Raw genomic sequence first — 18,343 nt, 5'->3', positions numbered from 1 at the left:
GTTGTAGATCTGAAAAATTAGATTGGTATTTTTTATAACTTGAAAGAACCCTATCAAGCAAAGCAAATGCCAAGAGGCCAAAAACAACAGAAAATCTTAATGCATATGATAAAACCAGACTATAAGGAGAACCCAATCCCAAACACCCAGATCAAAAGATCAGAAGAGACACAGTACTTGGAGCAATCAATCAAAGAACTACAATCAAAGAATGAGAGCATGGCACAGGATATAAAGGACATGAAGAAGAACATGGCACAGAATATAAAGGACACAAAGAAGACCCTAGAAGAGCATAAAGAAGATATTGCAAGAGTAAATACAAAAATAGAAGATCTTATGGAAATAAAAGAAAATTGTTGGCCAAATTAAAAAGACTCTGGATACTCATAATACAAGATTAGAGGAAGCTGAACAACGACTCAGTGTCCTCGATGACCACAGAACGGAAAATGAAAGAACAAAAGAAAGAATGGAGAAAAAAATCAAAAAAATTGAAATGGATCTCAGGGATACGATAGATAAAATAAAACATCCAAATTTAAGACCCATTGATGTCCCAGAAGGGGAAGAGAAGGGTAAAGGTCTAGAAAGAGTATTCAAAGAAATTGTTGGGGAAAACTTCCCAAACCTTCTACACAATATAAATACACAAAGCATAAATGCCTAGCGAACTCCAAATAGAATAAATGCAAATAAACCCACTCCGAGACACATTCTGATCAGACTGTCAAATACTGAAGAGAAAGAGCAAGTTCTGAAAGCAGCAAGAGAAAAGCAATTCACCACATACAAAGGAAACAACATAAGACTAAGTAGTGACTACTCAGCAGCCACCATGGAGGTGATAAGGCAATGGCATGACATATTTAAAATTCTGAGAGAGAAAAATTTCCAACCAAGAATACTATATCCAGCAAAAATCTCCTTCAAATTTGAGGGAGAGCTTAAATTTTTCACAAACAAATGCTGAGAGAGTTTGCCTACTTCAGATACTAAAGGGAACCCTACAGACAGAAAAACAAAGAAAGGAGAGAGAGAGAGAGAGAATTTTAACAGACATATATAGAACCTTACTTCCCAAATCACTAGGACACACATTTTTTCTCTAGTGATCACAGATCGTTCTCCAGAGTGGACCATATGCTGGGACATAAAACAAGCCTCAATAAATTAAAAAAAAAAAAAAATTGAATATATTCAAAGCACATTCTCTGACCACAATGGAATACAAATACAAGTCAATAATTTTTGATTTGTAACTCCACTATTTATTTCCTACATGATATAAAATATCCAAACTCTAATGACAAATCAGTGATTTTGGACTCGATGTAAAATATGTTAATTTTTGACAAGAACTATATAAAGGTGGGGGAATGGAGGAGTATAGGAACATAGTTTATGTGTCCTACTGAAGTTAAGTTGATAACAAAGAAAAACAAGATTGTTATGGATTTAAGAGGTTAACTTTAAGCCCCACAGTAAACACAAAGAAATTATCAGAGAATATGACCACAGAGATGAAAAGTAGAGTATGGGTTACGAGAAGTGAGGGAAGGGGCAATGGGGAGTTAAGAAATGAGTGTAGGGTTGCTGTTTGAGGTGAAGGGAAATTTCTAGTAATGGATGGTGGGAAGGTGATAGCATTACAACATTCTAAATGTGATTAATCCCACTAATGGAATGCTAGGGAGGGGGTGGAATGGGAAGATTTAGGCTGCATATCTGTTATGTTTCCACAACTGAAAAAAAAAAAAAAAGACAGTCTAAATAGATGACAATTGAATGCCAAGGATGACCCTGGATGGGATCTGAGGACGGAGGACAGGAGGCTCAAAGGGACACAGTTGGGACATAAGAAAAAAAAAAAAAAAAAGAGAAATATAGAATGTAAGCTTTGTATCAATGTTGAATTTCTTGAACTTCTTAGCTGCGCTTAATGGGATTGCATAAAAGAATGTTCTTGTTCATGGGAATTGCATATGTGAATTCTAGTGTTTGTTCAAGGATGTGTGCAGCCAGCTCTCATATGTTCAGAAGACAGAGCAATAGATGATGGATGATAGATAGGGAGGGAAAGAAAGAAATGGCGGTGTGACAGGATGTTCAAGTTGGTGGATCGGGGTATCGGGGGAGGTGGGTCAGGGTATGCTGGAGTTCTGTGTATGGGGTTTGTATTGTTTTTGCAACTGTTCCTATAACTTTGAATTTATTTCAAAATAAAATTAAAAAAAAAAAAAAAAAACTATGAGATGCTCCTTGCAGGAAAACTTGGTTTAGAAATAAGCAAGAACATACCTATTTCTCATTTTGAACCTAAGGAGATTAATTTCACCATTCCTTATATTTTGTGAAATTTGAGGTATACATTGGTCATCTACTCAGGTGAACCTGCTGACCTTCCACAAGATAGACATGTATGAAGCAATATGCAGGCCAGTTGTTGGTTGTAAGTCACATCTCCATTTCATGCTACTTTACCAAATTTCAGGAGAAATTGTAATGTGAAACATGAGCATCACAAAATGAAATTACAACACAAAACATGAACTATGAGACATTACTTTGAGATTCAACCTATTTGAATTTGCTACTCCCTCTTTCCACTATAATGTAATTTTTCCTCAAAAACTAGTCCCTATTAAGCACTGGTTGGCGGCTGTTTTTGGGGTACAGTGAGGGACAACTTTGAGCTAACTACCTGAATACTGTGATGGGCTCCCAAAGAATGTATGCAGTGCCAGAGCCTCTGCTCATTCATTCATTTATTTAAGATTCATTAGTATTAAAAAGAAATACATTGCAATAATGATGATTTGATAGGCAAAACTTTCCTCGTCTCTTGACACCCCTCCCTGCCGTCACCGCAGACAAGCTCCCGTGTGCTTTCATATACCTGCAAAGCCTATGTAATTATTCAGTAACAAATACACAAGACTCAAAAAGCAGACCACAGACCATAACTGAAGGATGATTTCAGTTGGAACAGTGTTCTGGTTTGCTAATGCTACCATTATGCAAAGTACCAGAAATGGATTGGCTTTTATAAAGGGGGTTTATTTGGTTACAAATTTACAGTCTGAAGGCCATGAAAATGCCCAAATGAAGGCATCAACACAAGCATAGTATCAGCATAGGAAGGCCAATGTCATCCGGAAAACCTGTTAGCTAGGAAGGCATGTGGCTGGTGTCTGCTGATCCCAGGTTGTGTCCCAGCTCCACTCTCAGCTCCTGTGCATTCTTCAAAGTGTCTCTCTTGGCTGCAGCACCTCCTTCTGTTGTCAACATTTTATAGGACTCCAGTGATTCAATTAAGACCCACCCTGAATGGGTGGGGTAACACCTCCATGGAAATTATCCAATCAAAAGTCTCACCCACAGTTGACTGAGTCACAACTCCATGGAAACACTCAATCAAAGGATTCCAACCTAATCAACACTAATACATCCAAACTGGCACAAACAGTGAGCTTTCTTTTCTTGGGCCCTCCACTGTCATTTCCATGCTGTAGGTTCTTGCCCTTACAGAACAATTGAAGGTGCATCTGGGGGTAACCCCAGCCTTACCATAGCCCCATACTACCACTTTCACAGATCCTTTACTAACCCCTTCCGTTAGTTTGGATATAACCAAAACCAAAAGGCACTTTAAATTTCAGGGTCATCTGCTTTATAAACATAGTTGTTTATAATTAGTACAGGTTGAGAGACTTTGATGATGTCAGTTACCTCCTTTTAAAACATCATAGTTTTTAAATTAATTTTATTAATAATAATTAATAAAAACATCATAGTTATTTATAACCTAAAGGCAGGACAAAGCTATATTTCCTCTTACATAAAATAAAGGGGTGAACTAGGTGGCTTCTAAGATTCCTTCCAGCTCAAATAATGGATTGGTATACACAAATCCCCTACTCACACCTGATTAAGAAAGAGGCCATTACTCCCGGGGATGAATGTGGACCCAGCATCGTGGGACTGAGAGTATCTTCTTGACCAAAAGGGGGATGCAAAATGAGATGAAATAGTTTCAGTGGCTGAGAGATTCCAAATGGAGTCGAGAGGTCACTCTGGTGGACATTCTTATGCACTATATAGATAACACCTCTTAGGCTTTAATGTATTGGAATAGCTAGAAGTAAATACCTGAAACTACCAAACTCCAACCCAGCAGTCTGGACTCCTGAAGACAATTATATAATAATGTAGATTACAAGGGGTGACAGTGTGATTGTGAAGACCTTGTGGATCACACCCCCTTTATCTAGTGTATGGATGAGTGGAGGAATGGGGATAAAAACTAAAGGACAAATGGGGTGGGATGGGGGGATGATTTGGGTGTTCTTTTTTCACTTTTATTTTTTATTCTTGTTCTGGTTCTTTCTGATGTAAGGAAAATGTTCAGAGATAGATTGTGGTGATGAACGCATAACTATGTTATCATACTGTGGACAGTGGATTGTATATCATGGATGATTGTATGGTGTGTGAATGTATTTCAATAAAACTGAATTTAATAAAAAAAAAAAAAGAAAGAGGCCATTTATTTTAGTGCAGATGATAAAACCTGCTCTAGCCAACATAATAAGCTCCAGTTGTATGTCGCTCTTGCTGTATAAAGCCCTTCATTTCTCTGAGCGGTCTGTAAAGTACACAAGCGGAGAAGTTGTTTCCGCTTTTGCTAATTCCAAAAATGCATAAGTTTAGTTTCCATTCCCATAGAAAATCTAAGACATTTCCTGACTGTTTGAGGCAGTTCTCGTGACAAGTCCTAATTTTTAAGCAACAGAGAAAAAAAATCTAGAGTAAAGAATCCTGGAATTTGGGCCTAGTTTGCCTGTCTACGTTAAGATCTTGTGATGGGGAAATCGAAGCAGGTCATGATGTTCCCCCAAAACATCAAGTTTCTCTTCTGAAAACATGAGTAAAATTAGCTGATTTCTAAAGTCATCTTCTGTTCTCAAATGCTTACTAATATATAGTCACTATTAAAATCATATAGCATGTTTTGTGACTGGGGGTGCACAATAATTTTTTAAAAAATTTTATTGTGGAAATACATATATAACATTTGCCATTTTAACCACTTTCAAATATACAATTCAGTGGTGTTCATTACATTGACAGCCACGATATTTTGAGTATGCATATGTGAATATAAATCCTCATTTGGGCATCACTGTTTATGAATATTTTTAAAGGTTTGTCATATTTTCTACTGCACACAAAGATATCAATGTATTTTTTTTAGCCGTAAAGAACAATGAAGATGTGAATTAACTTTTTAACAGCTTTAACTAGGTATCATTTGTACACCCTAAAACTAATCACTTGAACTTTGAATTCATAAATTCAACAATTTTAAATAAATTTATGGAGGTGTACAATCATCAACCAGTGCAGTTTCAGAATACTTTCATCAATGTTGTTTTGAGTCTACCTCCTGCAATTATTAATTATAACTGTTAAGTCCTCTTTGGCTCCTGAATTTGCCTACTACGTTTCTTCCATTTGTAAATAGTGACAGCAAAAAGCCAGAAGTTACAACCAGTTGCAAGTGTTCCTCATAAATGTACTTTTGCATTTTGAAATTATTCAAGAATTTTCAGTACACTTTGTAAAACATTAAAAGGTTTTCCTTTGCACAATGGAAAAATTATGAGGTGTTATTTAATGCTGATAATAAAATATGTACGTGCCCATCCATTTTCAGAACTACCTATTTATTGATCTGCTGAAAATTCCCAATGTTAACTGATGACTCTGAATACTCCAAGTTTTAGTGAGTTTTCCAGCTAACAAGATTTACCATGCCATCAAAGTTTAGCCTTAGTGACAGACAGCTTTTCAGAAAACGACACACTACCATGACATTCTCTCCTCAACACACAGCAGGACTCCAGCAATGGATTCAATCTCCTTACACATTTAGACTCATGGCTGAGGTGGAACTTATGACAGCCTGATTTAGTAGCATTCCTAGATTTTTAAAGACAGGTAATTTTAAAATTTCATTTACGTGGAAAGCTCAAACAGAATGAAGTGACACACTGGCTTTTGGTATTCATTAGGAAACAGTCTTTACTGAAGTCATAGAAATGCTTCATCGCTAACATTTGTTACAAAATAGATGTTTCTAAGTAGATTGAAGTTTTCCCTATTAATAAGCTCATAACTAACACACACAACAACCCTTTTCTTTAGAGACCAGATGTTTCTCTTTAAAAATAGTTCCTGTCAAACCACAGTGGTGGCTCAGGTCTGAAACAGGAAATCCATACCGCATTCGATATGAATGACCTATAAATCTCTGGCCCATCTCTGGAAAACTAGGGTTAAGTCCTCATAATCCTACAGAGCCATTTCAGATGGCCATCACTCAGTAGGACAACGTGGGAAGAGATACCTGGGTTCAACTCCCCATCTCTCCAGGCTGGCAGAGTCTAAACTCTACCTCCTTTAGAGCAGAGTTTCTCCAAATGTGATCAAAGAGCCACCAGCTGTACCCAGTGTGTGCCTGGTTCCATGCAAACTCTCTGCCCTTGCCCAAGAACCCCAGAGTCATCATTGGAGTATGAGCTCCAGAAAGCTGCACTTTAACAGGCTGCCAACATACTTATGCAACTTCAAGTCTGAGATCCACCATGGCTGACTTGTGTTTCTTCACTTATCAGTCATAGGCAATAACATGACTTGCCAATAGCTCTAAATTCTCCTCTCCTCTGGCTCAGGTTCACAATCTGCCTCATGAAGACTGAGCAGCGCCATCATTTTACCCACCTTCTCACAAGATGCTTTAACTATCCCTCAACGAGGCTACTCTGTTCTCTATCTATGCTACACCTGCTGTCTCTTATGGCCCCATCTTTACTGCCTGTTAAGCCACTTATTCTACTTCAGTTTCTTTCCTCTATTCTACCTTGAATATGAATTTCCCTATTCCCTCCAGATGCAGAGCCCTTGAAAGTCATATTATCCAAGGCACCCAACATCACAGCTGGTAGCCTAGTGACAGAGTCTAACTACTCATACTGGGTTTACCAACACACACCACTTTCACAAGCCCTGCCCTCCTTACTGGTGTTGGTGACAGCTTGTCACCTAGTCACTTTCAAGCTTCAGTAAGCATAAAAGCACAGCATAAACACAGTATTTTTAAAGGTTTAACAAACATTTTTCTTCTGCTTTCTTACAAACTCTACTACTGCATAGAAATGCTGAATTTTACAGCCAAAAGGATCCATAAAAATCTTTTAGTCCAAAATGCCTCTTCCTGCCCACAAATTTTACAAATGAAGATACAGAGACAATTTAATGTATTGTTCAAGATCACATAGCTATTTCTGGCAAAATGATGCAAACCCGGGCCCCAGTCTTATTTTCAGTATGGGAGGCTTGATGGGGCAAACACCAGGAACAACTCCATCAAACACACACAAGTATCTCTCTTTCAAATCATTCATCCTCTGTTGTCTATCAGAATGGAGAAAAGTGCAGGCACTGGTAAAAGTCATCTGTATCCCAAAGCATCCCAAAGAATAAGCTATGGAATGATCACTTTTATACAATCAATAAGGAGTCCAACTGGGCAAGGGGGAGAGGATAAGGACACACACACACACACACCCTCACCCTACTGGTAATGCAGCCATATAGGGGACAGACTACAACACTGGTGCAGGGGAGGCGGCTGGGGGGGGGTGTGATCACTGGTCAAGAGAAACAGAGGGCAGGACAGGATTGGGGAAGCATCCACCATCATTCCAAATGATGGCATTTGAGCTGGGCCTGGAGAGCTGAGGAAACCAGTGCGCTCCAGTAACAATACAATTCTGGTATAAAAAGAAGAAGAAAAAGTGACCTGCTAGCAGAGGCCAGGGATATATGTAAGGAACGCATCCAGTCAGGGAGATTTCTGATTTTCTTCTCAATCTGGTGTAAAATGAAGTTTTTTGCCCAGATGACATGCAACACACTTCCTAACAAGAAGTCCAACAGGCAGGTGTCAAGGAAGGGTTCTCACAGATAACCACAGTTTCACAGAATGATTAGGCTTTTCCAAAGGGAAAGTACAAAACAGACAAGGCAAACGGGAAAATGTTTTGGTTTCTGATTTGGCAAACATTCACCAAGGCTTCGTGTCTTTATACAGTGGATACTGACCCCAGGAGTTTCAAATGCCACCAACACAAATGTTAACTTAATTCGCTTTGCTGTATTCCAGATGTGTTCTTCCTTGGGTTATGCTGATACACATAAATGCAGTAAAATCCATTTTAAATCCGCTTCATGACGACCTTGGAGACGTAAGGGTAAGTATGACCGCTGTTCTCCTAACTGTCACCTTAGCACGAGGCCTGAAGAGGGAAGTTAATGACAAGAATCTGTTCCCTCAGTTACCACAGGGCCACTGGGACTCAGAGAACAACTGTGTTTTATCCCTGAAGAAACCAAGGCCCTCAACTGTTTAGGTGACCCTCCAAATGAGAAAAAGATGGATTCCAGACCTGAGTCTAGATATATTATTGTACCTAGAACAATGACTGTGCTGGTTTGAATGTATTATGTCCCCTAGAAAAAGCCATATTCTTTGATGCAATCTTGTGGGGCAGACATATTAGTGGGGATTAAGTTGGAACATTTGGATTAGGTTGTTTGCATGGAAATGCGCCCCATCCAACTGTGGGTGATAACTCTGATGAGATATTTCCATGGAGGTGTGGCCCCACCCATTCAGGGTGGGCCTTGATCAGTGGAGCTATATAAATGAGCTGGCAAGCAGAAGAAACTCAGTGCAGCTGTGAGTGATGTTTTGAATAGGGGCTACAGCCAAGAGGGACACTTTGGAGAAAGCACAGGAGCTGCAGATGAGAGACATTTTGAAGACGGCCGTTGAAAGCAGACTCTTGCTCCAGAGAAGCTGAGAGAGTAGCATCCTGGGAGAAAGCCATTTTGAAACCAGAACTTGGAGCAGATGCTGGCCACATGCCTTCCCAGCTAACAGAGGTTTTCCGGACGCCATTGGCCATCCTCCAGTGAAGGTACCCGACTGCTGATGTGTTACCTTGGACACTTTATGGCCTTAAGACTATAACTGTGTAACCAAATAAACCCCTTTTATAAAAACCAATCCATCTCTGGTGTTTTGCATTCCGACAGCATTAGCAAACTAGAACAATGACAATGCCACTCTTAGGAAAGATGGATAAACCTTACTATTTTAACTTTTAGTATTTTGTTATTGACAAAGTCTATTTCAAAGAGTCAAATATTTGGCAAAGGATCTCTCAACTTCACCATCATGATATTACCCTTAAAAACAATTTCAACGAATATGTCACTCATTCTACCAACTACTTATTTAAGAGCACCCTTCCACTAAGGCACTATGAGGGACCTGGAGGACGTACAACAATAAAATAAGCCAACTACTCTCAGTGTGATGGAGAAAATCACAAACAATTCAATATCATGCAATCAGTGTGACAACTGGTAGGCCAGGCAAGGGCAAAGTGCCTGAGAAGCACAGGAAAGTGCTTCACACTCAGAAGGGAAGGCTTCACTGCAGCTCCAAGGAAGATGAGGAGTCGGCCAAGCAGGGAAGAACCATCAAAGGGAAGCACGGAGCAAACAGGGTGCAAAGTCATGGAAAAGTGAAAAAGCATGGAAGAGATCTGCCACACCAACCCACAGCTCCAACCTGCAGAACATCCCTGCTTTACATAGTCTGAGAACAGCCAAATCACATAGACAGGTGCGAGGGGGAGAGAGAAAAGAGGAGAGGGGTACAGAGAGAAAAAGGGAGGGAGGGAGGGAAAAGAAAAGGAAGGAAAAGAAGGAAAAGGGGTAGGGGGAGAGAGGGGGGAGGAGAGGGGAAGGGAGGGAGAGAGAGAAGGAAGGAAAGGAATGGAAAATTGAACTTTCACTGTGGCAGGCATCATGTTAACTCATTCATCTCTCAATGCACAAAAACAGTTTCCTATGAGGAAGGCACTACTGTCGTCCTCCTAGAAATGGAAATCCCGAGGCATAGACTGTTCTTCACTAGACTAAAAACACTTTTGAGTTTTAAAATAACATAAAATATTGCACCAAAACCCCTCACAGTATTTTAAAGGCAGTGGGAGTCCTTAAAAAATCCAGTTTGAAGGAAGATTTGCAGGCTTATTTACTATGCCCATTTCCCAAATGACTAACAAGAGAATCTCCAAAATTCTAGTTTTACATCCTGGTCCCCAATGCAAAGAAAACGCTTAGTACTGGGAACAGTAGAAGAACCATATCCAAAAGATACATTCAGAAATCTAACTCTGAGCTAAAAAGAGGCACTGTCATCCAAAGCCAAGAAAACACAATGGGAGCTGCATTCCAGATTCTGTTACTCAATCTACAAACTTCATAAATGGAAACAAAGCAGACCAATTTCCAGCTGGATGGAATGTCTGGAGAGGAGCAGGCTGGATCCCAGCCGGACAGGATCCAAGATAAGAAGGGAATTAAATACTCCCGGCCAGCAGTCTTCACGGGGCAGCGGGCCATGTCCACTGGTCTTAACAGTATGTGGGAGGGCTCGAGATGGGGCTCTTTGGGTGCTTTCTTCAAGTTATGATCAAACAGCTCATAAAAATAAAAATGTTCAAATCTGACACTGCTTTCATAAAAAACCCTTTATTCATTTACAGTTGGAGACACGCCAACAGTCGAGTCGGGACGGAGTTGTGGAAGGACTGTGTAGTCGGACAGACCTGGGTTCTGATCTCAGCTGAGCGATTTCATAACTGGGTGAACTTGGAGCAGGGGTCCCACAGGCCCTGCCCTTCTCCATCCTTCATGCTGACATCAGTGAAAAGCCTGGGCATCCCCCTTAACTCCTCCCCGCCTCCCACAATCTCTCAATCATCAATTCTGTTCTTCATACTTGGGAATGTTTCCACTCCTCTGTCCCCACTACCCTTTTACTGCCACTGTCAGCTATACTGATCTTATCATCTCTGGTCTCATTTCCGTAAATCCACTCACCATGAGAGAATGAGCTACAGTGCAGATCTGACCTGTCACACCTCTGCCTGAATCTTCAGGGATTTGCTTGTATGTTACTTAAAGTCATTTTTTTTTCTCACCGTGAACTAAGTCTTTTCCTAACCATTACATGCTCAGGCTTAATGAGGTACTTGGTATATTGTAGGAGCTCAATAAAAACGAGCTCAACGTTGAGGGACAGTTGATTAAGCTTCGGCTTCTTCCTTATTCCCCAAAAGCCCTGCAGGTCTATTCAGAGGATTAAATGGGATAATGTATAAGAAGAGCCCAGCACAGTGACAGACAAGCACTTGTTGCCAAGAGCATAACTCTTATCACTGCTATTTAGTGTTCCAAGGTTTGTGAGCTCATCCGATCCTTCTACTGCCTCTGAGACTCAAGGGAATACGTGAGGAAACGGAGGCTGATGGTGTTTAAGGCTTGCAAAACCAAGGCTCAGTTCTGGACAAGCCTACTGATTCCAAATCCTGTACTCTTCCATTATGCCTTTCTTCTGAGCTTTCTGGCTACTTTTATAGACAACAGTATGGAAAGAGATAAAAATTATTTGTCCTGTATTGTATCAAATGATTTAAACATATGATCCGTCTCTACCCATCTCTTCCATAAAGTTTATCCAATACTTTTTACCACATTTAGGGAATAGCAAATACATAGGCTATTACAATGGACTCCAAAGGACTATGGTTTGTGCTACATTAAACAATTACTTCAAATAAGTAAGCTAACAACTGGCTCATTCCTTTCTTCCCTCAATCAACAAAAATTTATCATGTACCACTTGGTGCAAGGCATCATGTCTGATGCTGGGAATTGTCTCTTTCCATGAGATCTTAAGATTCAGCCTGTACCTTCAAGATTTCCCAACTGGAACCAATGATGGAAGATAAAGGTGGCGGTTTGTATGGGTACTAGAATAAACAGCAATGAACAAGAGCCGGGAAAATTGAGAGCTTGCCCTGGCTATGCCCTCAACATATGCTCTGAGACACTGGACAAGTCTCTGGTACTCAGTTTCCTTACCCATAAAATGGGAGAGTGTGTCCATAGCATCTCTAAAGTTATTCCAATGCTATAAAATCTAGAGTTGCTAGGATTCCGTACAATTGAAAAGTCCTTTACTTTGTATATTTTATAAAATTTTGGTAAGATGATCCATATATTTAATGTAGTTTGGAAAATACCTCCAGATTACCCCACAAATTGTTAGAAATAGGTTTGCTTTTAACCACACATAAATCTAGAGCATTTTAAAGAATCTTTCGGCCAACTTAGACTGCAAACTGGTCCTACTTGAAAGCGGCATTTTTCAAGTGTAAATTGTGATCTTAAATGCTGACCTCATTGGAAAACCTAAATAAAGCAGTTTCAAAACAGTCTTTTTCTAACTTTCTTAGTATCATTCTGTGACATGTCACTTTAGGATGACTTAAATTCATGTTTAAGAAATGGCACTTTAACCCAACTTACTTTGTTAGCACATATTCATGTGAGCAAAGCCCTTTATGGCTTGGCATCCCAGTTTCATGCTCCCTTACCTCTCCCAGCAAATCATGATAAGACACGTAAAAGGTCTTATCATGATTGAAAGGTCATCAGCTGGGGAGACCTATCATGTGTTAGGATAGATCTCTGATTCTCACCCGTCAATTCAAACTCACAGATTCTTCCATGTAATCAAGGAGAAGACATCTGTCTAAGCATTACTTGGGCAGCCAAACATAAGATAAAGCAAACTGAAGCACATTCCTATATAACAACATGTGAAAAATGTGCCCCCAACCTCTCGCTTCTTTCTAGAGTTCTTGTAGAAACCACTCATTTCCTTTCTGACTCATTCAAGGAACTGAGCTCCCACTCTATGCCAGACATTGTGATGGGTGGTGAGTACAGAAGTGGAGAGAAGCTGAGACGGGGTCACCACTAGCCCATACTGTGGGTGAATTACAAGAAGTGCTCCCATCTGGTGGATAGGAATGCACTGGGACTTTGCAAGTGGAGTGTGAATTGATTTCAGCCCCTACTCCCCCCCTCGACAGGATGACCTTGTGCAGTGAACAACCTGCACAACTGTACAAGGGGGCAAGGCCAGATATGTACATAAAAACATGTTCAACAGAGGCATTAACAACCAGAGGGGGAAAAGTTTAACTCTGCTTAGAGATAAAAGGAAAGGAGAGCTTCCAAGAGAAGTCCTTTGATTGACACAATAAGGATGTGTGGGTAATCAACAGATGGGCAAGTGGAGTAAGAACTAGGTAATTGCCTGGAAATGACAATTTGCACATAGTTTGATATGTCTGGGGCAGGCTGTGTGTATGTGTGTAAGAGGAGTATGTGTGGAGACACCTGAGGAATAATGGGCAGGTAAGACTGGAAAGGTGTTATCTAGAAGGTGTAACTAGAAGCCAGATTATGAAGGAACTTGTATGGCATGTTAAAGTATTGAAACCTGATTCTGAGACCACTGAGGCATGTTTGCCACTATAAATAATAACCTTGTCTTCAATTATACCTTTCCATATCTTTTATATTTACCCATCTCAAAAATCTTTGATACCCTAAAGCAATGTCTTATTATCCTATAAACTGAACAGGTGAAATCACTGGAAAAGAAATTCATTTTCAGAAATGCACCGATCCTGATATTACCCTTTCAGAATATAAACACCTCAAATAATATCAGGAAATATTTTAAAGTGTGTACATACACAGGCTCTATTTGTTATGCCCCAATGACAAGCCCAGCAATTGACACTTTTTCTTCAGAGCCCAGGGCTGGACTATTTATAGCACATGGTCTGCACCTGTAGGAAATGTGGAAGACTTACTCTGAAAACCTTTAGAGACACTCTGGCTTAAATCTACTTAAAAGGGAATTACAGATAACCAGGTGCTATCTGTTAAAATAAGCATGTCAGCCACATTTGGGGAACAGGACGTAGAATGGGTGACTAGCTATGAAAAGCGAACCCCACAGAGTGACTAAAGGCCTTATCATGAGCAGAGCTGCCTGGGAGACAAGTGTCACCAAGGGGCCTCAGTGCCGAGCCTCTCTGAGGACCTGCAGGAGGACCTGCGCTGGAATGGAATTACCTTCGGGACAAAGCCGCCTCCCCTCCCACGCTCCCACCCCGATTAAATCAAGACATACCATTTATCTGTTTTGTTTTGTTTTGTTTTGTTTAAAAAAAAAAAAAAAAAAAAAAGGTAAAAACCGGCATGGAAGCTCATCGAGATTAAGTTTCACCGTTTCTTAAAGATAAAAATGCCTCCTGCAATCTTACCCCGTACCTTCACCGCAGCTGTCAGCAATCCGTTGCTGGAAGAATGGACCCTTTTCTTTCTAAACCTTTTTTTGTAAATATGATCCATTTGGGACACAACACGTCGGTTTTCACAGAAACTTGGCATTCGACCCTCCTAGAAGTTGGAGCCGGTCCAGGGTGGTTAGGGGTGCTGCGGCGATCTAACTTCTGGTCACCCTCCGCCCCCACCCACGCGCGCTTCTTCTGGTTCACAGCTGCCGATGCGCTCTGCTAGGACCTCACGGTGTTAAGACTTAGGGACGGAGGCGGGACCTGCTCCCCATCCACAGCTGCAGGAGCATTTTGCAGGGGACACACGGTGTGAAACCCAGAGCCCGGATCCGGACCTGCTCTCCACGTCCCTGGCGCCCCTCGTCCCCTGTTCTCGTTCTGGGGCCGCCTGGGTGGTGCTTCATTCCGGCCACCACGGAAGCTCGCTGTGGGGCGAGGCCCCAATTCGACCGTAGTCCCCCGCCCGCAGCCTCCCGGGCCGCCGAGACCGGCCGGGATGGGGAGCGCCAGGGCGTGCGCTCGGCACAAAGGTTGTGCAGCGGGAGGCGCAGCTGCAAAGTGTGTGCAGGGGGCTGCCTCCACCCGGGCTGCACGCCCGAGAAACTGAAAGCTCCGGCGCGTGGTCCCTTTGGGAAGGTCCGGCCGGGGTCTGCGCTCCGTGGCTGGGACTCACCCTGTGCCTCTCAAAGAAAGAGGGGGAGCGGGTACCAAAAATGGGGAACGAAGGAGACAACTTCCCCAAGAACGAGCGGAGCCGCCGCCCGCAGCCCCGAGCCGGGCCCCCGCGGAGGCGCGGCTCGCCCGTGGCCGCAGGGACCGCATTCGGAGTTCAACCCGCCCGGCCCCGCGCCCTCCGGCTCCGCGAGCGGCACCTACCTCGGGGCGACCGCCGCGCTCCCTGTGCGCCCTCTGGGCACTGCCGGCCCGGCCGATGCGCCGATGCTTCCTGCCCGCCGCCCTCCGCTCCCCTTGGCTGGAGATGCCGGGAGGGGCCCAACCACAGTCCGGGAAGTTTCTGGCTCACTTCGTTGTGCAGGCGGCGCGGGGTGGGCGGCCGCGGCTCCCCACGCCCTGCGCGCGGCTCGGGCGGTGGCGCCTTTACCCGCAGCCCGCTCACCCCGCCCCCTGCCCGCGCTCGGCACCCACCCCCGGCCCGCCCCGCGCCAATCCCCGGCCCGGCACCCAGGGGCTTCTGCTCCGACGGCCTCTTCCTGCGCTTTCTCTGGAACATCCCAGAGAATGCAACAAACAGGACTACGCGCCCACTACCAGTTAGGCGCTTTGGATGAGAACGTGAATAAAATCCAAGGGATGTTTACTCTGGTATAGCCAAGAATAGAAGCAGTGATTTCGGAGCACAACAGCCAGGGGCCTGGGTCAGTTAAGCGAAAGGTAGTTGGAGATGGTTGGAAAGCTGCAAAGAGCATTCTCACAGCTGTCGACAGTCTAAAGAACAAACGGAATCAAGGTCCCCCCAACACCTGCAGTTTTAAGAGGACGCCTCAAAGGTTTACTGTGATCATAGAGACTTGGCTTTCTACCCTCCCCATCACAGCTCTGTCCTCATTGAACTAGAGACTGACCCCTTCCCAGGACATACGTTCTCCGCACTCCTGCCTCTGCACCGTCACATACACAGGGCTCTGCCTTGGGAATCCAGGAAATCAACCCCAAATAATTGAAAGCAGGGACTCAAACAGATATTTGCACACTGATGTTCTTAGCAGCATTATTTACAATTGCCAAATGATCAGAGCAACCCAAGTGTCCACCAACTGATGAATGGACAAAGTGCAGTTAAAAAAAAAAAAAAATGAATACAGTTAAAAAAAAATGAATAAAATTCTGATGCATTAGACAACATACACGGACCTTAAAGACATTATGTTGAGTGAAATAAGCCAGTCACAAAAGGACAGTGTATGATCACATGATAGGAAATAATTAGAATAAGCAAACTTATAGAATCAGAATCTAGAATATAGGTTACCAGGGGACAGGGTAGGGATAGGGAATAGGGAGTTCAGGCTTTAAATGTACAGAATTCCTATTTGGAACAATGGGAACGTTTTGGTAATGGATGGTTATGATGGTACCACAACACTGTGAATATAATTAACTGAAATCTATATCTGAATGTGGTTAAAAGGAGAAATGCTGGATTATATATATGGTACTAAAATAATTTTTTTTTTAATCCATGGAACTGCACCATACAAAGTGAACCTTAAGTTAAACCATGGACTGTAGTTAATGGTACAATTATAAACATGTGCTTTCATCAATTCTAAGGAATATGCCACAACAATGCAAGGTGTTAATAATAGGATGGTATATTGGAATATTGTATTTACACATGATTATTCTGTAAACCCACAACTTCTCTAATTTAAAAAAAAAAAAAAACTGAGGACCCATCTGAGCTAGAGTACTTATTATTTTTTAAGTTAAAAATAACAATAAAAATTAGCCATACCACTACCTAAAAATAACTATGATTAACCTTTTGTCATATTCTCTTAAAGAATGTTCATTGTTGGGATACTAAAATCTAAACTCCTTGAGGGAAGGGTTCATGTTTTATTCATCTTTTTATTTCCAGTAACTTAGTACATTTTCTGGCACTCCAGTAATGTTTGCAGAATTGAATTTGGTTTCCAAAATCTTTCCCAGTGTGGTTGGAACAGTATTTTATTGGACTTCTTCATAGCAAGACACTGGGCCGATGGCTTTAAGAAACCGGTCATCCTTCCCCAGAGTTTTACTTCAAGAAGAGTTTCTGCTTTAGTTTTCTCATTGCTAAAGCAAATACCATGCAATGGAGTGGTGTAAACAATGGGAATTTATTGGCTCACAGCTTGTGGCTAGGAGAATTCCAAAATTGAGGCATCAGTAATGTGATGCTTTCTTCCCAAAGACTGGTGTTCTAGAGCTGGCTGCAGGCAATCCTTGGTTTTTCTGTCACATGGCAATGCACATGGTGGCTTCTTTTTCTTTCTCTTCCAGGTCCTGTTGACTTTCAACTTCTTGCTTCCCCTGGCTTTGTATCTGTCTGAATTTCATTCCACTTATAAAGGACTCCAGTAATAGAAGTAAGATGCATCTTGATTGAATTGGACCACACCTTAACTGAAGTAAACCCATCAAAAGGTCTTACTTACAATGGGTTCACACCCATAAGAATGGATTAAGTTTAAGAACCTGTTTTTCTGGGGTATATAGCTCCAAACCACCAGTTTCTTTAATACATCTTGCTTGCTCTTGGAAGTCTCTTTTTTTCAAGTTCTGGCTTTTCATTCTCTTTTCCTTTCTGTCACATAACCTGAGGGAAGAGAGTATTCCTGCCATTTAACTCTGCCTCAATCTGGGCACAGCATGCTGCAGACAAGACATTAGACGCACACACGTGATGGCAATACCAGTAAAAATTTATTGCATTTTATACCTATCTCCAAGGAGCTCAAATGCAGTTTTACAGCCTGTTTGTGGAAGAAAACTAGGATTCCAGCAAGGGTACACTAAGTGCATTTTTATTACTTAATGCTTCATATGTGAACAGGCTAATATGCAGGCTCCCTCCCCAGACCCCCAGGATCTAGTAGATATGCAAAGACTGCACTGATTCAGGTCCAAGCTCCTCTCCAGTACAGGCAGGCCACTCTGCCATAGGATCGGATTAATCCTGAAGAAGTTGAGATTTCTACAGGATGGCCTTTCCAAGAAAGGGCACTGTTCCCTCCTTTCTAAAGATCACTTGTCCAATAAATACAAACGGGTTCTCTTTCAGCTGCCTGATCAGGGTCTTGCATGATTCACTTCACTTCATTTGTTAGATCCCTGAAATAAAGAAGGAGGTAGGCTTGATTGCATTCCAGTAGGCTGCATTTAGCCAGAAAATCTCATCCACCCTCCACTGCCTTCACATTTGCATGTGGGAGTGGTGGTGTGGTTGAGGGATAAAGCCACGTGGGCATGTA

The 18,343-nt window shown here is 42.0% G+C and overlaps 2 protein-coding genes across 4 annotated transcripts in view; both read right to left on the bottom strand.

Annotated features, from left to right (window-relative positions):
- Positions 1-18,343, bottom strand: part of SCAF8 (SR-related CTD associated factor 8) — a 337,204-nt gene that overhangs the window by 32,572 nt on the left and 286,289 nt on the right. The gene's annotated exons all lie outside the window — the stretch shown is intronic.
- The window catches only part of TIAM2 (TIAM Rac1 associated GEF 2), a 337,029-nt gene that overhangs the window by 287,578 nt on the left and 31,108 nt on the right, over positions 1-18,343 (bottom strand). Inside the window, exon 1 of one of the 3 annotated variants that reach the window (XM_037820054.1) lies at positions 15,243-15,351. The exons of the other annotated variants lie outside the window; for them this stretch is intronic. The gene's annotated coding sequence lies outside the window, so the exon portion shown is untranslated. Of the gene's footprint in view, positions 1-15,242; positions 15,352-18,343 lie in introns of those variants that run through there. 3 annotated transcript variants of the gene reach the window in all.

Source organism: Choloepus didactylus, chromosome 2, assembly GCF_015220235.1.
Source record: "Choloepus didactylus isolate mChoDid1 chromosome 2, mChoDid1.pri, whole genome shotgun sequence".
NCBI lineage: Eukaryota > Metazoa > Chordata > Mammalia > Pilosa > Megalonychidae > Choloepus > Choloepus didactylus.
This window is presented reverse-complemented; position numbering and strand designations above follow the sequence as displayed.